At 41.8% G+C, this 22,189-nt stretch overlaps 1 protein-coding gene across 5 annotated transcripts in view; it reads left to right on the forward strand.

Annotated features, from left to right (window-relative positions):
• Positions 1 to 6,086: 6,086 nt before the first annotated feature.
• RUSC2 (RUN and SH3 domain containing 2) overlaps positions 6,087 to 22,189 on the forward strand; it is a 46,818-nt gene continuing 30,715 nt past the window's right edge. For 2 of the 5 annotated variants that reach the window (XM_019663297.1, XM_019663299.1), the window contains exon 1: positions 6,087 to 6,415. The gene's annotated coding sequence lies outside the window, so the exon portion shown is untranslated. Of the gene's footprint in view, positions 6,416 to 21,431; positions 21,585 to 22,189 lie in introns of those variants that run through there. The other 3 variants (XM_019663294.1, XM_019663292.1, XM_019663293.1) reach the window with 2 other exon arrangements.

Here is a 22,189-nt window from a genome sequence, read left to right on the forward strand (position 1 = left end):
CACTGAATTGTATGCTTTAAAATGGTTAATTTTATGTGAATTTCACCTTGATTTTTTTTAAAAAAGCTCAGATTAGGCATTGTCTCCCCAGGACCTTTCCCTAATTCCTCAATGTGACTTCTATACCTGCCCTGCTTACTCAGTTGCTCCCCTGTGCGTGCCCCTACCAGTGACACTTTTCACAGGGCATTTTAATCATTGGTCTATTCATAGCATATCATGGGCCTTTCATAAATGCCTGTTGAATGAATGAACAAATGAAAGAATTGAAATCTGCTACTCTGCCTATTTTTCTTATTTCCCTAAATAAATACAGACCATCACCCAATAAATAGCTCAAGCCAGAAACCCGGAAGTCTTGCTGGACTCCTCGCTTCCATTCCTCTAATCTAGTCCATTCTGTTACCAAGTTTCATTTACTCGTTTTATAGTTGTCTTCAAATCTTCCCCTTCCTACCTATCCCAGTCCCATTGCTTTCCTCATTTCTTGCCTGGATTATGCAACATCCTACTCTCTGGCCTCCCTGCCTTGGATTCTGCTTCTTTCCAATCCATTATCCACACCACAGAGAATGACCTTTCAAAAGTACAAATCAGATCATGGCATTTGCCAGTTTAAAATGCTTTAGTGACTCATCATACCTTCCCTACCTTGAAGCTGCCTACCTCTCCAGTTTCATCACCATTTCTTGCTGCATAGACCTCATTTCTGCATTCCAAACTATTTGCAATTCCTCAAAGTTTCCATTATCTTCAGAAGCCTTTACTCCTTGGCTCTTTCTATTCTCTCTTCTTGTAGAATACACTTCCCTCCTTTGTCTAGCTAATGTCTATCTGCTCTTCACTCTCAGCTTTGGTCGCTTCCTCTGGGAGCCTTCAGTGACACCCAAGTTTCTGTTCTTGTTGGGGGTCTCTTCCTGGCACGAGACCACCTCGTACATTTCTCTTACTTTCAGGTCCCTTGAGTTGAATGTATTATCACTCACTCTCCTGTTTTAATTGTGGTTTACTTCTCTGTCTTCTCTGCTAAGCCATGATGATCTCCCTGAGGACAAGAACTTTGGTTCATTTTTGTATTTCTATCACCCGGCAGACTGCTAGTACTTAGATTACTAATGTTTTTCAATAAATGAGTAAATGAATGAAATCTACTACTGCCTTTTGTTTGTCCTGAACTTGCCTCTTGCCCTGTCCTTTCAAAGTGAATCTTAACCTTTGGTATCTAGTTTTCAGTCATACTTCAGGGGCCCCTTTTTATAAAACATGGTCACCACTCATGGTCTCTCATCTAAAGCGTTTGTAAAAATACAATTTGAACTAATAAGACCCCCCCCCAACGCCCCTGAACAATCAGCATCCTCTCCCTGGTGGTTTATATGCATCTTGGGAGATTTGAGTCTCCATCTCTGCTGAGGATCCAAGACAGCAGATGCCTGCCACATTCCAAAGTGAGGTGTGAGATGACTTGCAAAACAGGGAGTGTGAAAAACAAGTTTGCAACTCTTTTTTTTTTATTAGTTTATTGGGGTGACAATGGTCAACAAAACTACATAGGTTTCAAGCATACAATTCTATAATACATCATCTATATACTGCATTATGTGTTCACCACCCAGAGTCAGTTCTTCCATCACCTCACTCACCTTGAGAAAAGGGCCAGAAATTCAGACATTGGAAAGGGATCTTTAGAGAGAATTGCTTGTGGGCTTTGATTCCCCCCTGCCCAGTTCAGTTCAAGTTGAGAGGGTTTTAAGGAAATTACTTGGAGAGATTTATATGATTAATGTGTCTGGGGGACACAGAAAGCTTATACCTGACTCATAACTAGAAAAATCTAAAAAGCAAGAGAACAAGAGAACAGTTAACTATCTGTTCTTTGGCAAAGCAAGACAGGGTGGCTGTGGTGAGATTGGCCTGTGCTCCCAGTGTTTTGCAGGACAAGGGATGCATGGTGCTCCCCATAGACCAGATATGGGCCATGTAAGAGACCAAGCGGACTTTATCTTGTCAGACATACCATCTGAAAGGTTGAGAAAACCTCAGCAGAAGGGACCAGAGATATGCTGTCAAATGCCTACAGATTTCTAATCAGATAGAAGGTTGCCTGAGGGTGGGATTGATTGCCTATAAAGGGGTATGAGGTAAATTTTTTATGTCTTGATTTTTGAGGTGGTTACAGGGGTGTACACATTTTTTTTTTGGTCAAAACTTATCAAACTATACATTTAAGACCTGTGCACTTTATTGTATGTAAATTTACTTCAGTAAATTTTGTAGATGCCTGGAGATTTCTAAAGGAGTTATGAGTGACCAACTAGAGGCGGAGCTGAATTCACCCACATTAAAGTAACTAGGTATAGGAGAAGTATCTCCACCAACAGGGAGGGAAGCTCTGAAAAACCTACAAAAGGGCTCCTTGAGAAAGAGTCAGCTTTAGGTGCTGCCAAGCACTAAAATTAGCTTGTGACAGTATTAGTTGAGTAAGAACCTCCCTCAGCCTTTCTCCCTCCACCCTGCTCAAACCCTGGAGAAAGAGGGTTAGCAAGCTAGGGATAGACGAGATAGTAGGAAAAGATAGACATCTACTAAACCCTATCCCCACTTTTTTTTCTTTTTGAAGATTTTTATTGGGGAATTGGGGGATGGGAACAGTGCTGGGGAATTGGGGGAAGGGGAACAGACAAGTTGCTGTCCTTTTTGTTCTTCAGTCTAGTTGTGGAGGACATTGCTTCACTGGCCCAAGTTGGCACCATCATTGCGCTCTTCCAGGGCGAGGCAGATCAGTCGCTGGCTTCTGGGCGGCTGCTCACAGCAGCTGCTGGCCGCTCACGGCTCACGCTGGCTGCTGGCCGCTCACGCTGGCTGCTGGCCACACACGGTAGCCCATGGCAACCCACTGCAACAGGGGCTGCAGCCTACGCTGTTGCCGGCGACTCATGGCAGCCCAGCTCCAGGTTGAGCTGTTGTTCAGCATCTTAGCTGTGGAGGGCAGTGTCACTGGCCCTCTTAGCTGTGGAGGGCAGTGTCACTGGCCCTCATATGTGGGATCCGAACCGGGGCCCTCTGGCGTCCCAAGCCAGCTCTTAACCATCGCGCCACTTGGCCGGCCCAGCCCTATCCCCATTTCCCACTGAACATGGTCATTTGCAATAGGGCTAAGCTGAGAAATGCAAAAAGCCTTAATTTTGAAGTGCGAAGTTTAAGAATTATTTTATTAGTCTGGACACCTTAATTAGTAAAGTTTCATTCCAGGAGAGAGCCCCATGAGGGGCTTTCTGAAGTTGGATTCAGTGAGGAAATTTTTCTACTTGAACTAGATTGAATAACTGCCAATAGCAAAAAAGACCTCGAGGTAATTCCAGTTTACATGCGCCATGTTTACACCTGTTCCTCATCTACAGCCTCTCGGAAACAGGGAGAGGTCACAGGACCATCTGGTTCACCCTGTACCTTTTTCTTTAAGAATTTGTGAGAGAAACAAAGCAACAAAGAAACATTGTTCTAGCCCCCAGCATTTCCCTGTGATTCCAGCCCCAAATCTTCTAAGATACATGCAAAGAGTTTTGAAGAAAACTCAGCATTTGGAGAATCCTGGGAGTCATCCTGGACTATTTGCTCTATTCTATCTCCACCTCCAATGATACATTTAATTAAGTCTTATAGCTTCTACACCTTAAATCTCTCTTGAATCTATCTCCTCCAATCTAACCCTTCAGCCAGTGCCCTGAGACCCTCTCACTTCTCATTATCAGAGTCTCCGAATTGATCTCCTTACCTTCCTCTAATTCAATATTCACACTCCCAAATAGAGTGAGATTTCTAAAGTGCAAATCTGTTCAAATACTGATTATAATGCAAAATGTTTCTGTCTGTAACAATGCAAATGATTCCTGTTCCTGGTTATGCAAATTAATTTTGTCTGGTAGAGAATATACATTTCTAAAAATTCAATCATTTGAATTGGTTTTAGTATCTTATTGGTTCCCTCATTAATTAGTAAGTTTAATATGTTTGTACTTGTATAAGACTCATGATTTTACCTTTTTGAAAATTATCCCTTAACACAAACAATAGGAAGTAACCCACACTTGCTGAATGAAACTACATGAATGGATAGAAGGATGTGTCATCAACCAAAGACAGGAATCAAGTGAGGCCTCAGAAGCGGAACCAGCTGCTGGAAGGCCCCAAGAACCCAGGGAGTTGTCCCTTTGTGTCTAGACTTGGCTTCTCTCTATGCAACAGATTGATCCTTCTCAGCAAATTGGTTTTCTTTTGCTACTCAGGCCATTTGGCAAGTAAAAGATAGTCACTCACACAGTTTTGAAATTTCCATTGTAAGTCCAGCCATGAGGAAGGGTGTAGCTCGCTCACTCTCTCCAATTCCAAATTCTCAGGGAAAAGATTCTAGCTGGCCTACTTTGGGGTAAGTTCCCTATCCTGGACCATTTATCTATACAAACACATGGCTTTTCATTGGTCCTCCTGCTGGCAGTCCTAGCCCTCTCCACCCTCAGAATTGTATTTCTAAAATTTGTATTTGATTCGGCATTCCTGCCTCTGCATAAAGCCCTTCAGTGTCCCCACTGCTTACAGGTGAGTCCCAACTCTGTGGTATGTCACAGGAGACTCTTTCATCATCATACCCCCAACCGTGTCTGCTGTGCTTTCTCCATTGCATCCCACACCGCCATCATGTCAATGATGTTGCCCCTCTGTTCTTGTGCACATGCTGATTCCCCCACACCCTTTATCCCCACTCATTCTTCAAAACAGCCCACACCACTTTTGTGAAGCCTGAGGGTGCACTGCACAGTATGACATTTATCTGCTTCCTTGACTGTGACCCAGCAAGCCTGTGAGTGCCTAGAGCATAAGGTTTCCCAGAGCATGGAACCTAGAGGTCTTCTACTAACTGTTTGCTGAATGACCACCTGCCCCCATCCCCCTTTGGTGAGAAGAAGGAGACAGTAGGATCCTCAAGGCCCCACACACCCCGTCTGCCATAGGAGCAGGAGGAAGTACATGAGTTGTGTGAAAGAAAAAAATTTATGACACTTGTTAAAGATGGTAAGGCAGATTTTAAGGGCGAACCATTGTGATAGGTTTAGGGACCACTGCAGTGGGGTCTTGCAGTGGGGAGCGATTGAGCTCAACTCAGATCCCAACAAGGACAAGTGGGGATTTACAGCCATGGAGCAGGGGTAGGGGTGAGTGGATGGAAAATTACCATCTTCGTCTGTTGAGGCTGCCATAATACAACAGATTATGTAACAACACAGAAGCAACAGAAATTTATTTCTCATAGTCTGAAGGCTGGAAGCCAGAGATCAGGGTGCCAAGTAGGGGTTTCTTCTGGTTGGCAGGCTTCTTGTATCCTCGCTTGGGGGAGTGGGCTAGGGGGCTCTGTGAGATCTGTAAGAGCACTAATCCCACTCATGACCTAATCACCTCCCAAAGGCCCCATCTAATACTATCACCTTCCGGGATTAGGATATCAACATATGAATTTTGGAAGGACACAAACATTTAGACCATAGCAATTACTAAGAGGAAACATCTGGGGTAAAGGGGATTCTAGGCGGACTTAACAGGATTCTTGCTGACGCAGGATAAGATAATGGGTGGTCATATACCAAAGATGGGAGGATTTTCACTAAATGACATAACAGGATTCTTGCTTAAAGTGGATTCTACAAGACCAGAGCGGGAAGCCCAAGGTCAAACCTAGCCCAGCAGAGGACTCAGGGGAGCCTGATCAAAGCTTTGGTTAAAGGAGTTTGTCAGTTCCAGGTTTTACCAGAGCTTCTTAACCTTGGGTGCTTTAAAAAATATCAAAGCCTAGGCAGCACCCCGGTGATTCTGATTCAATCGGTTTCGGCTGAAATCAGGCCTTAATTTTGTTATTTTTTTATTTTCTCGAAGGGGTTCTACTGGGGTGTCAGGGTTGATAATCGATGCTTTAGGCGAAGGTCACTGAGCAAAATGCACCTGCCTTCGAAGCCAGGAGGCCTGTGCCCCAGGGTTCACGGTTCCAGCGCCGGCAAGCAGCGCTTCGCCAGCCACCACCCCAAAGGGGCGGGGCGCGGGCCGCAGAAGGCGGAGCCACGGACGTAGCCTCGCCGCTCCCTCTCGGGAAAGCACTGCGCGTGACTCGCTGAGCCCTTCGCTGCGGGAGCCGGGGAGGTGGGCGAGCACAGCGAACCCAATGGGCCAAACCAACGCGCCGTCCGGAGGGGCGGCATGAGGGCAACCCAGATTGGACCATCGGCGCCGCGACTGCAGGGGGGACCGGGCGTTACCAACCCGTTTGGAGAGGAGGGGGCCTCCGGCCTGTCCCCGCTGCAACGCGACCCCTGGAGGGCGTGAGACGACGCCGCAGCTGCTGAAGGACCACGCTGAAGCGAGAGCCCAGGTAGGGACGCCTCTTCGGGGCCCGGCGGGGTCCGGGAGACCCCCTTGCCCTCATGTTCCGAATGATCCCTTAGGAGAAGGCCCTCTGCCCACCTATCCACCCTCAGCACCCCCGCCCTTCCCCTCACCTCTTTCCCCTCATCTCTTTCCCCTAGTTCCCTAAGCCCCATCTTCCTGGTCCGCTCTGACCCTCTGGACCCACCTCATCCTCAGTCCTCTTTCATCCTTCAGCTCTACCAACCACTGAATCTTCAAACACCCAGGACCACCCATCCCTTTGGGCGTCACCCTAGATCCACTACAGCCGTCTCCGCAAACTGTCCCTTCGGAGACACTCTCTCAGCTGGCTCGCGCCCAGTAGTCATCGTTGTACCCCCATCTGTGACGGCCCTCGGGGAGCGCGAAGGCCCAGTATCCAACCCCGTGACTGCCGCGGGGACCTCATAGTCCCAGCCGGCCCTCTGCGCCCTCCGCCCCTTGGGTCCCTGGTTCCCAAGTTGGTATCTGCCCGAGCGGATAAGGGATGTCTCTATCGCATCCAGTTTTACCTTGGGAAAACCTTTGGCGTGGCAGCTTGCCAGTCCCCTGCCACTGCACTTACCTGCTGCGAAGGGCACCGTGATCCTGTTGCCCAGGGCTGACTTGGGACTGCCAGGCTGGCCCTGTGGACACAGAGGAACTGCCCTGGAGGCAAAGACCATACACTATTCATTTGTATCCCCAGCACCCAGGACAGTGTCTGACATATGGTAGCACTCAGTAAACATTTGATGGGTAAATGAATGAATGAATGAATGAGTCCAATGCAGAGGCTGTGAGGCAGAGTGCTTTAGTGGGAAAGGTGTCATCAGGTACATAAAGGGGGAATAAAGAAAGAGCATGGACGGAATTACAATACTTATGGTGCTCATTTTGGGAGCATAAAACTGAATATATTCAGTCTTTCAATTCTTGCATCTAATTTCATTTACATGCAAGCTTCTGTGTGTCAGCTGTTTTCCACTTACAGGTATGTTCTGTTTACAAAAAAAAAAGGGGGGGGGGGCTGGAGCTGCAGAATATTTTATTGGCTAGTGCCTTAGAGGCTGCCCAGATAATCTTGAAAGAGCTTTGCCCAGGTGAACTGCTCTAGAGACTTAACTACTTACTCCCTCTGGAGAAGAATCCTGGAGGCCAGCCACAGCTTTTAGAGCTGACTCAGTGTAGCTGGTCAGCCGGGCTTCAGGACAGGTTGGAGGAATGAAGGACCTCAGGTTTTTTACCTTTTAGCTCCTGGATACCCAAACCAAACCATCCCCCCCACGTTGCCCCCTCCCCATCCCCCCAGATATCTAGTGTGAGAGATCTCAAAGATTCCCAAATACTACCATAGTATAATCAGGCTATATGGGCTATTTATATTTCAGTAGACCAGAGGCAGGCAGGGATTACTACACCAACAATGTCGATAATAAATAAGAACATGGGTCTTTTAAAGACGGAATTCTCGAAGAACAGAGAGCCTGAAACCTGTTTTTATTGATTCCTAGGAGGATGACCTAAACAGATTAAGTTTCCTGAAGGTAAGACAGGGCTCAGAGACTTCAGTTTTGGCCCAGGTTCCATAGGGAAATAAATAGTATTGCTGAGTGATGAGACAATGGCTGGAAAACTGTAGGAGTTCGTAAGCTAAGAAGTATTTGCCTGACTAGTAGTAGCGTAATTGTAACTGGGACTGAGAGTATTAATAGGTAAAAACAGTGATTGAAGTTTCTTAGGAGCCAATGATATTGCGTATGGGAAGGAAGAGAGCTCCCACCACTATCCGTGGTATTCTGTTACCTGTGCCCCTTCTGCTGGATAGCCATAGGGCAGTTACCACCATTGCTTCTCTTCTGCTTTGAGCCAGGTCAAAATCTGATTTCCTCTGATTTTATGTTAAGTGTTTAAGGTCTCTTTTTGAGGCCAGTCCTGCCTTACAGGAGTCTAGGTGTGTCCGAACCCATTTCTAGCTTTGATTTATCCCTCTTCACTTGCTCTCTCTCCTATCCTCTAACCTATCTTTATAAAGTCTTTTGCATCAAAGGAAACTAAAGCAGGGAGGGGCTCCTGAGTTGGATTAAGCATGGGTATGGTGTTTCAAGACCAATACTTTTCTTTCTTTTTTTTTTTTTTGTAATCAATACATTTTTAATGAGCTTCTTTACTTTTCCCTGTCTAGGCTCCCTGCTAAGACCTCAGTCACCCCAGAACACTCTGAATTATTTGATTTATTTTCTTTTCAACTTCCAATATTTCAGAGCGTTGCCAGATAAAATACAGGATGCCAAGTTAAATTTGAATTTTAGATAAATAACAGCGTGTCCTGTATTTTTATTTGCTAAGACTGGCAACCCTAGTTCATAGGGAGGCTTATGACTTCTAATTTTCTCTCTGCCAATTTAGGACAATAACTCACCCTTTTCGTCTGTTACTCACACAATGACTGCACACCCTGTCAGAAGTCACTTGACTGAGATGGCTCACTGCATGTTAGGGTAAGGGCAGGTTCTGTAGAGATAGCCTGATTGGTCTGTGTTGAGGTTACCCAGAAAACACCCACACAGACGTTGGCATATGATATTATAGTTCCTATCAAAATGAGTCCATCATACAAAATGAGCATATGTTTTTGAGTGGCCAGATATCAACATTGCTCTGGGAGAGACGGCCATGGGTGGGGTGGGCGAGTGAGAGGTGGAGTCTAAAGAAAAAGTATAACTCGCAGCAGAACCTCTCTTTTACCACATTTACTCTTTTTGTGTGTCATAAAATATACATAACATAAAATTTACCATTTTAACCATTCTCAAGTGTACAGTTCAGTGGCAATAAGTATAATCACATTGTTGTCCAGCCATCACCACCACCCATATCCAGAACTTTTTCATTCTTCTCAAACTAAAATGCCATGTCCATTAAACACTAACTCCTCATTTCCCCTTCCCCCCAGCTCCTGGCAACCACCATTCTACTTTCTCCCTGAATTTGACCACTCTAGGCACTTCATATAAGTCAAATCATACAATATTTGTCTCTTTGTGGCTGGCTTATTTCACTTAACATAAGGTATTCAAGGTTCATCCATGTTGTGGGTTGTATCCAAATTTCCTTCCTTTTTAAGGATGAATAATATTCATACATCCTGTTTATCCATTCATCCATCAATGGACACTTGGGTTGCTTCCACCTTTTGGCTATTGTGAATAATGCTGCTATGAACATGGGTGTGCAAAGATCTGTTTGAGTCCCTGCTTTCAAGTCTTTTGGGTATGTACACGTATGCACCCAGAAATGGAATTGCTGGATTGTATGGTAATTCTATGTTTATTTTTTTTGAGAAACTGCCATACTATTTTGTACCGTGGCTATACCATTTTATATTCCCACAGCAATGTAAAGCATTCCAGTTTTTCCATATCCTTGCCAACACTTATTTTTCTTCTTCTTTTTTTTAATAATGGTTACCCTACTGGCTATGAAGTGGTATCTCATTCTGGTTTTGATTTGCATTTTTCTTTTTTTTTTTTTTGTTAACACAATTTATTCATCACCTGCAAACTAAAAATGAATGGACAATTAAGACTATTTTATCACACATTTTAAATTATTATCACTTTATGTAGTAGCATTTTGTACAACTGCTGTTATCAAAGTGGTGAGTTGTATCATTATTGAGCTATGTGAAGTCTCAACCCCCCTCAGCTTTCTCCTATGTTAATATTCTTCTTAATATCTAAAATAATATATCAGTATCCAATTAAATATCAAAGATCTGCATTTAACAGAAGTCAACAGAATTACTTTCGGGGACTAGATAAAAAATGGACCAGATCTTTCTTAATTAACATAATTCTGGAAATGGGGAAGACATAACAAATTTTTCTCACTGGCTTTACACCAGAGTTGAAACCAAAAGCAAAAAAAAAAAAGTTCTACTCATCTACAAAATGTTTTATGAGCCAGTGTTCTCTGAGAAGGTTTGTAGGAAATAAATAAAATTAAAAGTCTTTAGCAATTTGTTCAGTATATATCATTACTTCCAGTGGGTAAAAGGATATTTGCAACTCTTAAAATAAATGCATTTGATAAAATACATTTTCTTATGACTATGGTAAAAAAAAATATGAGTATGTTTCTTGTTTATGGGTAAGGGGAAGCTAGGGGATTACTCTACTAGGGTTAAGAAGAGCAACTTTATTTTAAAGAGCTCATCTACCATTAAATCAATGGATTATTACATTAGCACTACAATGAGGCATCTCCTACCTCATCTGGGATACATATTACTATATATAGGGTTTTTGTTTAGCTATTTACATAAAATATTACTAGAGGTGGGTTTTTTTCTTTTTCTTAATGGTGCCAAGGTTAAAGTTGAAAATACCAACTTAAGGTTGTGCAAAGATGTGGCCATATTGAATGTCATTTCCATGTTTTCCAGTAAATCATTTCATCATCCATAATAATAATCTTCACTGGCTTTACAGATAATTGCTTTGCTAAACTTGAAGGAAGTCTGATTTTAATTTATTATCTACATCTGCATTCTCATATTCTTTTTATAGATTTTTAACAAGTTATCAGTAGAATCTTCTTTCACTCAAACATAAGTGAAAGTTTTACCTATCTTGAGATATCACTAAAATAATGTATTGCTGGGGAAACAAAACCTTTTGTCTCAAAATATATTTCTTCCCGACAGCTGTGGTATTTCAAGGAAAGCACCAAAGCTATGAATGGTCTGGACTGCAATCAACTCTTTTTAATAGGAAATTTTACAGACTTTTAAGTCTGTAAATAAGATATCCTCAAATAATTTATGGGAAGAGGTTTTGAAGTGAAGAGGCATTGTTTGGCAATATGTACTTCCTCTAATCTCAGGAAATTTAAATAAAAGAGTGCTCATTTCCTCTGAACTCAGCAGTTCTCCTCTTCCAGCTTCTGGTGGCTGCTGGCATTCTTTGGCTTGTGGTCACATCACTTCCATCTCTGCCTCTGCTGTCTTATCACCTTCTCTTCTGATTTGCATTTTTCTAATGACTAATGATGTTGAGCATCTTTTCATGTGCTTATTGGCCATTTTTTGTATCTTCTCTGGAGAAAAGTCTGTTGAAATTCTTTGCCCATTTTTAAATTGGATTATGTCTTTCTATTGTTGAGTTGTAAGAGTTCTTTATATATTCTGGATAGAAGTCTCTTTTTAGATATGTGATTTGCAAATAGGTTCATCCATTCCATGCATTGCCTTTTCACTCTTTTGATAGTGCATTCATGCACAAAAGTTTTAAATTGTGATGAAGTCCAAGTTACCTATTTTTTCTTTTATTGATTGTGCTTTTGATATTATATCCAAGAAATTATTGCCAAATTCAGTGTCATGAAGATTTCCCCCAATGTTTTTGTACAAGTTTTTTTTATAGTTTTATCTCTTATCATTAGGTCTTCGATCCATTTAGAGTTAATTTATATATGTAGTGTAAGATAAAGGCCCAACTTCATTCTTTTGCATGTAGATACCAGTTTTCCCACCACCATTTGTTGAAAAGATTGCCTTTTCCCCATTAAATTAGCTTGGCATTCTTGTCGAAAATCACTTGACCACATATGCCAGGGTTTATTTCTTGGCTCTCTCTTTCATTGGTCTATATGTCTGTCTTTATGCCAGTACCACACTCTTTTGATTACTGTAGTTTGTAGTAAGATTAGAAATAAGGAAATGTGAGTCCTCCAACTTTGTTTGTTTTTTTATTTTTTCTTCAAGATTGTTTTGGCTATTCAGGATCCCTTGAGATTCCGTCTGAATTTTAGGATGGTTTTTTTTATTTATTTCTGCAAAAAGTGTCATTAAGATTTTGAAAGGGATTGCATACAACCCATAGATTGCTTTGGATAGCATTGACGTCTTATTATTATTGTGGAAAGAACACATAACATGAGATCTACTCTTTTAATAAATTTTATACAGTATATTGTTGATTATAGGTACAAATCTCTAGAACTTATTCATCTTGCTTGACTAAAACTTTATTCCCATTGAACAGCAGCTCCCCACTTTTCTCTCCCTCAGCTCCTGGCAACCACCATTCTACTCTTTAATGTATGAGTTTGACTATTTTAGATACCTCATATAAATGGAATAAGGCAGTATTTGTCTTTCTGTGATTAGCTTATTTCACCTAGCATAATGTCCATCTCTGTTGTTGCATATTGCTGGTATTGACATCTTAACAATATTAAGTCTTACAATCCATGAACACAAGATATCTTTCCATTTATTTGTGTCTTCTTTAATTTCTTCCAGCAGCATTTTGTATTTTTCAGTGTACAGGTCTTTCACTTCCTTGGTTGAGTTTATTCCTAAGTATTTTATTCTCTTTGATGTTATTGTAAATGGAATTTTTTTTTCTTAATTTCCTTTTCAGATTGTTTATTGCTAGTGTATAGAAACACAAATGATTTTTATGTGCTGATTTTGTGTCCTGTAACTTTGCCAGATTCATTTATTAGTTCTAGCAGCTTTAGGGGGAACCTTTAGTTTTCCACATATAAGATCATGTCATCTGCAAACAGAGACGCAGATGCCTTTATTTCTTTTTCTTGCCTAATTGCTCTGGCTAGGACTTCCAGCACTCTGTTGAATAGAAATGGCAAATGTGAACCATATTTCCTCTTAACACACAGTCTTATGGGTTTGAGGATTTCGTACACAAGTACTTAATAGACACTAAGAACAAAACTGTATTTTAGCTTAGTATATTTAGTGTTAATAGTGAGTCATCAAGAAAAAGTTAAGTTATAGTCTATATACTGTATATAAAACAAAAGTGTATAGAAGTCAAAGTGTACATTTTAAAAGAGTTTTACCAAAATACCTAAAGTTTTTTAAAATTAATTTTTATAATTAAAGAAGAAAGCCTCTGTTCTCTGGAATTCTTGGTTTAATTAGATTAGTCTTTTATCTTCTCCAGGAAGATGAGACAGTGAGCTCTGAAATGTCTGCTGTGTTTTTGACTTTTTATGTGAGGTCCTGCAGTCAAGGACAATGGATTGATAACTGAGCAGAAAGAAAAACAGGAACAGCCAACTTCTGGCTATGATTTAGTCATCTAAGGATCCAAAGTCTATACTTAACTTGTTTATCTTAGTATCCTAAAATCTATATTTAACTTGTTTACCTGTTTTTTATACTTTTGTATATCCTTTCTTTTCTTGTACATTTCTTTTTAAAAAGAAAATGCAGCCTTGTATTTAGTGTCCTTAGGGGAAAATAAAGTTATTTTTATCCATGATCAGGTAAAGGAGAAAAGGAGAGCAGAGTATTCCTAAAGACAGTATAGATAAGGTTTACATGAACCCACAGCCAAAAGCAAAATCTCAGAAGGAGAAAATTGGGGTTCTATTTCTTCATTGTAATGGACAGTAATTTGTTAGCTGAAGTGAGTTCCAATGCCTTAAATAAAAGTGTGTGATGTAAATAGGGACTAAACTCCAGCAAAATGAATGGAAATAAAAATGAAGCTCAACTGAGAACAGGTTATTGATAGATTCTAGTGACTCCTTCAAGGGCCAGAGTTTTCCGTTCAAATACAGGTAATTTCAGTTGCCAATTCAGTATAAGCTGGTCCCTGATTAATAAATATGCTAATTGGCCTCCCTGGACAGAGCTGGCTTTTATGGATTAGCTGTCTTTCCTTTGAATTCAGCACACGTCAAAGGCCTACTTTATATAGTCATAGTTATTGAGTAATTTGTTCCACCTCCCTAGGTGAACTGGAAGCTCCTTGAAGGCAGGCACCAGGTCTGTTTTGCTCACATAGTGCAGTGCCTGCACTTCGTAGGTGCTCGGTTAATGTTTGTTGACTGCTTCATCTACTCCTTAGGCAAGACTTTTGCGTCTGAGGCTCTCAGGTCCACGAACAAATTCTTCCATGTGTCTGCCTGAGGCCGGAAGCAAAGCCCTTCCAGACCCCTGGTGGTGTGCTTCTAGGTTGGGATATTAGATTCCCCAGGTCTTGCCTCCTTTGGATGGGCTTGATGCCATTTGGGCTTGGTCTTGGCAATAGGGATTGTGCTTGTTCTGAGATTTTAACAATAAATGGATTGTGCTATTTCCTGTCCCCAGGGGAGCTCAGTGGGACCACGGCTGAGGGGCAGTGGGAGCACAAAGTCACTGCTTTCGAACTCTTGGAACCTCCGCATCTCTACCCAGAGATGCTCCAGTATCGGCTGGCCAATCAGGAAATTCCAAACCCTTTTCCTGAAACTCTAAACAGCTTGAGGAATCGCTCCAGCTGGAGTTGGAAAAGCTCCCAGTGAGGAGAGCCAAGTCTTATGTAACTTTACAGACTTCCTTTTTTTAGGAAAAATTTTTCTCAGCTAGTGCTGGACTTTTGGAGACACACCCTGCATTCTTTCCTGGCTGCTCAGCAGCCCCGTTGGAAGCAGCTAATAGGGCAGAGTTGAAAGCTGGTGAGGTTAAGAGGGGAGAGATGAAGAAAGAGGGAGAGAGGGACGTCTGTCATTCTGGCTGGAACATGCTGTTCTGGTTCTCATGCTGTGGCTCCCAGTCGCAGTGGGAACTCGGGACAGGGGTTGTACCTAGGCCTGCTCGCCCTGCACATTCCAGAAGCCAACCACTGTTCTCCCTTTATCCTCTCAGCACCCCGCACCCCAACAAGGAGGTTTAGAACGAAGTGTTTGTAAATAAGTCCAAAGCTATAATGAATCCAATTCTGCTCTAGAAAAAAAGAAATTTTTCCAATTTAGCTTGGTGAAGATTCCGTTCCTCCCTTACTTCAATTCAGTAAACATTTTAAGCCATGTGCCAGGCTCTGGGCGAGGTTAAATGAGTAAAAAGATGAACAAGACTGTAGCCTTAACATGCAACCAAGGAGGAAAGAGGAAATGTATATAAATAGTTATAATACACTTCCTTGCTTTATAGTCCTTTGTACTTTATGTAATTCTTGTATTCTTAACTCTCTTATAAAGACAACTAACCATCATGTTTATGTCCACCTGTGAACTTATGTACATGTTAGATAGTTCAAGATAAACAAAAATACAAGAAAATCTCCCCTTTCAGGTGTGACCAATTATTTTACTAAATTATTTATGAAGGAGACAGGCACAGTTTCAAGAATATTCTCATCTTAATTGTTTTTATTTCCATAATTTCCTCAAGCTCACATAAGTTGTTTTGGAACTTTGACTGTAACTTGAATCTTTCAAAATAATAACTTTCTCAGCGAGTTGTAATTTGCCCTAGGACATGCCTGTAGCTTTTGCTTCTTACCTGAAATAAAGTGTTAGGCACTTAATAAATACTTTTTACCCTAAGACAGGTATTTACCTTCTTTGGGGCTATAAGTGGGTGGTCCCTCATGTCTCCTGTGACGAATATGGTCCACCTGGCCTAGGCTTTCGGGTCTGTGAGGATCCCAGATGGCCCGAAAGAGTCCATCAGCCCGTTTACTGCCAGAAAACTCAGAAAATACAGAGAAACAAAAAGAAGAAAATGTGTGTGCATTTTTTAAAAATAAAAATGGGATCATACCATGAACTGTACTTAGGAAAACCTTTATTATGGACATAGTTCCATCTCAGCAACTATTCTACACTATATTATTTTTATGTTTTGTAGAGTATTCCATTACATGGATTACCTCAGTTTACTTAATCAACTCACTAATGAGGAAGCATTTAGAATATTATTTTTAATTTTTGCTTGTATAAGTGGTACTTCAGTGAATATCCTTATGTATATATGTTTGTGTACTTTTATCATATTATTTTTTAAAAATATATTTCCTAGAGGTAGATTAAAGAATATACTTATTTCAAATTTTGATACATATTGCTTAGCTGCCCTCTTGAAAGTTTCACTCATTCAAAAATATTAATTTATTGTGTATGCCAGACAGTGTGCTAATAGTAAATAATGATAGACAGGATTCCTGCCCCCGTGGAGCTTGCTATCTAGCATTAGAAGCTAAACAAACAATTATAAAACACAGTACAGGGAAGTGCAAGGTGCTTTGGGAGCATATAACTAGGGCACATAATGTGGTCTAGGAAAAGCCATTGAACTTGTGATGTTTCAGTTGAAGACATGAGAGATGATTAAGCGTTAGCCAGATAAATGCGGGGACCTTGTTCCAATCAGTACAGATGGTATGACTGTAGGGCCAGGTAGGAGTAGCAAAAGATGAGACTGGAGAGGTAAGTTGTGAAGGGCAGAACATGCCTTTAAGGAGTGTGGATTTCATGGAAAACGTTTGAAGGGTTTTTAAACAAAAGGGTGATATAAATAGATTTCTTTTTGAAAGGCTGGCTCTGGGAAGGGAGACCAGGTTAGAGGCTGATGTAGGAGTTCAGACAATTCATAAGTATACCTTGGTCTTGGGTAGTAGCACTGGGGATAGAGAAGGGTGGACAGAATTAATAAGACTTGGTGGTTATTGAGATGTGGTAGGATGTACATAGTGGAAATAAATATGAGTAACAGAAACCCAAAACTGGTGACTTAAATAAGATGAAAATTTCTTTCTTTCTTAACAAGAAAAATCCAGAGGTAGACAGTCCTGGGCTGGTATAACTGCTCCACAGTCATTAGAAACTCAAGCGCCTTCCAGTTTTTTGCTCTGCTATACCAAAGCCATCTTTAATAGTCCAAGATGGCTACTACAACCCTAGCCATCACACCTACCTTCCTAGCTTCAGGATGGAGGAAGGGAGAAAGAAGGATGCAGCCTGTTCATCTTAAAAGAAATTACCCAGAAGTCTCACAAACCCTTCTACCATAACTTAGTCAAATGACTGCATCTACTTCCAAGGGAGGTAGAAGTGTAGAATTTTAGTTGGGCAGCATTGTAGGCAGCTGAATATCAGGGTTCTGTTTATTGGAAAAAAGAAAAGAGAGTGGATATTTGACAACTAACAATCTGGGGCCTGGGAAAATGGGAAACTACAATTCAACCAAATTGTTTACAAGATAACATTGATTACATAAAAATATGCATATACCACTGTTGAAAAGAGACTTCTTTGGCTACTAGGCAAAAATATAACATATTAGAATCCTGTTTATTGTTGTAGAGACTCAACAAATGTTAACTCAAATAAGGCCCCAGCTTAAATGTGAATATAGCTGTATTGATTTGACCTGAATTACTACCACGCAAAATTGTCATGTGTGTGATTTTAAGCCCCTTGTCATTCATTGATATTCAGGCTATAGAAAAGAGCAGACCAACAGATTGCTGCTATTTAGAACAAAGTTTAAATAGGATCTAAATTAAGGCATTTGCTTATTGTTCTTCTCCACCAAGGATATTAGCAGTACAGTAATACCTTGGTTTGTGAGCATAATTCGTTCCGGAAACAAACAACTCGTATTGCAAATCATCATTCATTTACCACATTAAAATGTATTAGAAATGTTTCCTCGTCTTGTGGAACACTTGCAAACCACGTTACTCGCAATCCAAGGTTTTACTGTATATTACAGTGGAAAGAGCAAGGGCTTTGAAGTGAATCAAACAAGATTTCCAAGCTCAACTCCCCTACTTTCTAGCTCTGTGATTGGATCAAGTTATCTCTGCAAGAGCCTCAGTTTCCTCAACTGCAAAATAGGGATAATATCTATTTTGCATGGTTATTGTAAAGATTAGAAATGCATTTATGATAAACATCTTGCCAATGGGTAGCATAGTAAATAATAAATAGTAGCTATTATTTTAAGTTTTAATCTTTGACTATAAGTGATTTATTTCCTTCTAGTCTGTGGAATGTGGGAAGGTATAACTCCAGTGATTCCTGACCCTTTGCACAGTGTTCTTAGGTTGCTTCTATAGCAGCTTGATCCATGTTTACAAAGCCTGTAGCTATTTGTGATAAATCCTAGATTCACAGTCAAGCTTAAGTCTTTGCTCAAGATGAGCTCACCCCTACCTTCACGCCTTTCATCCATGTTTACTGTGTCTAAACCCATCTGACTGTTGATAGTTTTCCTGCTATTCACAGCCATACCACATATAGAAGTGGGAGGGTCGGGAAGGACAGAACGATTTGAGACCTGAGCCAATTCAAATGTGGGTTTGGGACCTGGGAGCAGAAAAAAAAAGGGGGGGTGGGGGGAGCCTGGTAGAGACATGGGATAGTATTATTAAACAGAAATAGAAAGATAAAAACTGCTTATGGCTCAGTCTGCACTCCAGAATGATAATGCAATAAGCTAAATTCCACAGATGTTTTTGGAGCGCTTTATATGAGGGGAATTAGCCTGTCTGTCAACTCCAATACAAATAACCTCAGAATTCTTCCTTCACATTCCTCAGTGGCTCCCTGGAAGGGAGCTGCTTCTGAAATATATGCATCAGCCCTGTGGGAGGCGGAAAGAGAATGTTTAGGCAGGCCCAGCAGAGTTCCAATGTTGAGATACAGATTTTGAATAGATAGGCCTTTAAGATCTAGAGTAGAAGTCAGCAAATTATGGCCCGTGCCAGGGTGGTTTTATACAGCCCACCCACTGAGAATAGTTTTTACATTTTTAAAGACTTGTTATAAAAATGTATACACATGACTTGTATTCATCTTTCGTTGTATATATTGAGTATTACAATTTTAATACAATTTCTTCCTTTCTTAAAATGTATATATATATTTTTGGCACCCTCTGTATATGTGGCAGAACTTTGTGGCCCACAGAGCCTAAATATTCACTATCTGGCCCTTTACATATTTACTCTATGGCCCTTTACAGATACAGTTTGCTGAAAGGAGGGTGGATCTCACCAGAGGCTGCACGATGTCAGAATATCTGTTTTGAATGCCAGGGTAGGCACTTGCAGAAAAGGAGGTGTCAGCATCAACGAAGAATAGATGTCTATTTCTCCTCTCCAAGAGCTCTGGAGACCTGGCAAGCTAACTCCATAGTGAAGGATCGCTGGACTAGAAAGAGTGGAGGCTTTTGTTGGGTTTAGAATACAGTATCGCCTTTATTCTAACTGAGCAATGGCACGCACCCTTTTGTCAGCGTTGCTTTCTCAGGCCTTTAGGCTAAGTCCAGTTTGTAAGTACTGCTGCTGAATGCTGTACCAATGGGATGCAAGCCTCAGATCCGTGTCCTGGGCCCAGACATAGGGAGAATTAGGTTTGCAGATGGAGCAAGTAGGTGAGTAAAGGTGTTACTTTGCTGGCATATTTCTGCTTTCTCTATTACACATTAGTGGAAATTAATACCTTATATGTCTAGGGAAGCAGATTCCTGTTTCAACTCTTCCTCAAACCAGAGGTGGGGATTGTAGTCCTGAAAGAAATTAAATGCACCTCCAGGCACAGACAGGGTTCAGTGCCCAACATGGGCACCGTGACTGAGGAGAAGGAAAAACACAGAAGACCAGGCCCTCTACCTACTTGTATATGCATGAATAACCATTATATTTCTGAAACACTTTGGTCCAAAGAATTTACAGCATTTACATTTCTTGCTCCCTATTATTTTAATTGTTCAGATTTTTTTCCTTGCTACAATACCAGAAGGTGGATACAATTAGCCCCTTTTCTGATGATAAACCTAGAGCTTTGAGAGGACAGGTACCCTGCCCCCAGATGACCTAGCAAGTCGGAGAAAAAGCCAAGAATGAAAGCAGTGTTCCTATCCTTGGGCATCCTGCCACTATCCTAGGCATGGGTACCTTCCAGATAGAGCTTAGATCAAACCCCATATCTCTAGTGATCAAATCTGGTTGTTTCTGAGGCTGCATTGTTGTTCTGATGACTGGGCGGATAAGTCTTGAATGACAGGAAAAAATGTATTGAATGAGTGGTTCATCGGCCTCCCTTTCTGCCAGCACCCTGGCTCCTCAAGAAATGGATATGTGGTGTCACTGCCCATGATTATGAGTCAGCCACAGGCAGGAAGATGATGGAGGCTTTGTTGCTGGGCGCTTGGCTGCTGTCTTTGCACTTCAGCATTCCTACCTGGTGTGTGGTGCATTTTTATCATTCCACAGCAGTCTGCTGTGCTCATGGCCCCTCAGTAGGCCAGTCTACATCTATTTACATCAGCTGTCCAGCTGTCAGCCTCCTCACACCCGTGTCTGCCTGATGGGACAAGATGAAATCTGTGTTAGGAGCTGCCTTTCAGGGAGATGAGTGGGATAGCCACAGAGTTCCAGATACTGTGATCAGAGTGTCAGGCCCCTCGGACCCCAATCTCTAGGCCTTGGTTATGGTTAGAGAGGCTTTTAGGAAAGATTTTGTGGGCACTGACTCCTGACCAGATGAGGGCTGGTTTCTTGGTGTTTCTGTCTTGTCTTATTGTGTCATGTCTAGGAAAGAAGCTCCGGCCAAGTAAATTTTCAAGGGATTTATACACCTGCTAAGAACTCTATACAAATCAATTAAGGACCGGCCTAACCTTCCTTTGTTTTAAACATTCTATAAGCCTTCCAGGTGAGCTTTTTTCTTTTTCTTAACAATGTCAGCACTCACTGCACTATCTGGCACTTGTGACTGACAAGACTGAGCTTCTGGTAGGTTGAGTGACCGTCTTTCCTTGATTTTATTCAGATCATTTCACTGCAACGTGTGTCCGCGCACGCACACGCGCCCGCGCCTTTTCAAAACAATGTACTAGGTCTCTTGTCCAGGGCCTATCTGACTAGGGAGAATGCTATAAACAACAGCTCTCACTTGAGGCCCACCTGGTCCCAGAGATTTGGGACCAGACAGCTGGACTTACGACAGCTCTGTTTGTTCCCTTCCCCCCTCCCCGTCCCTGTTAATAGTGAATTGTTTTCAACAAGGCTTGCTTTCCTCCAGAATCCAACTTAGCATCCTGAAGAAGACTGGGGCCATTCCTATAGCAGGAAGCTGCCCTAGATTTGGGCAGTAACCAGTAGAACTTGATACTGACGCCAGAGTGTAAAAATAAACACCTCCTACAGTGCTGTCTTAATCCATTGGCATCAGAGTTGCTATTATTAACCCATAGGCCCCACAGGCAGCTGTGTTGGGCAGACAACAGCCTGGACAGACCTATCCTGCCAACTTGGGATCAGACTGTTTCTTTCCTGCATCTCCTGGGATCTGACCTGGGGCCCCTGGAGAAGCACCATCAGTCTGGGAGCATGCCCCACAAGCAGGTAACCCTAGAGATGGATTAGTATCTTCGGTTTGGAAGAGCCTTAGGCTTCCCGGGCCAGCTTGCCCGTCCAGGGTATAATCAGACAGGGTGACTGATTCAGTCCTAGCTCTGGGAAGGGAAAAAAGGAACATGACTCTTTCCATTTCCTTTGGTTCTTTTATAGAGGTTTTGCCTGCCAGTTCCCTGGTCCTGGAGCCTTTAGGTTTTCTGGGAAATTGGGGAAGGAGACAGGAAAAGACTCCATTGGTCATCTGCCAAAGATATAATAACAATAGTGACCGTGATGGCGCACTCACTTTGTGTCAGGCACTTTATATACAATATCTTATTTAATTCTACCGCAAACCTTTGAGGGACAATTTGACAGTTTTACAAATGAGGAAGCTGAAGTTTAATGGAGTAGCTTCCCAAAGTCCACAACTGGCAAGCAGTGTCTCAGATTTGAACCCAAACCTGTCCACACAAAAACCCATGCTCTGAACCATACAGAACCAAGGGTTCCCGAATACTCAAAACCCAGGCCAGACCCTAGCCACCTGCTTTAAAAATTGTGACTTCAGTATCAATTTACCGTCACTTTAGTCTTAGAACTAAAGCAAATAC

The sequence above is a fragment of the Hipposideros armiger genome, unplaced genomic scaffold, assembly GCF_001890085.2.
Source record: "Hipposideros armiger isolate ML-2016 unplaced genomic scaffold, ASM189008v1 scaffold_388, whole genome shotgun sequence".
Lineage (NCBI taxonomy): Eukaryota > Metazoa > Chordata > Mammalia > Chiroptera > Hipposideridae > Hipposideros > Hipposideros armiger.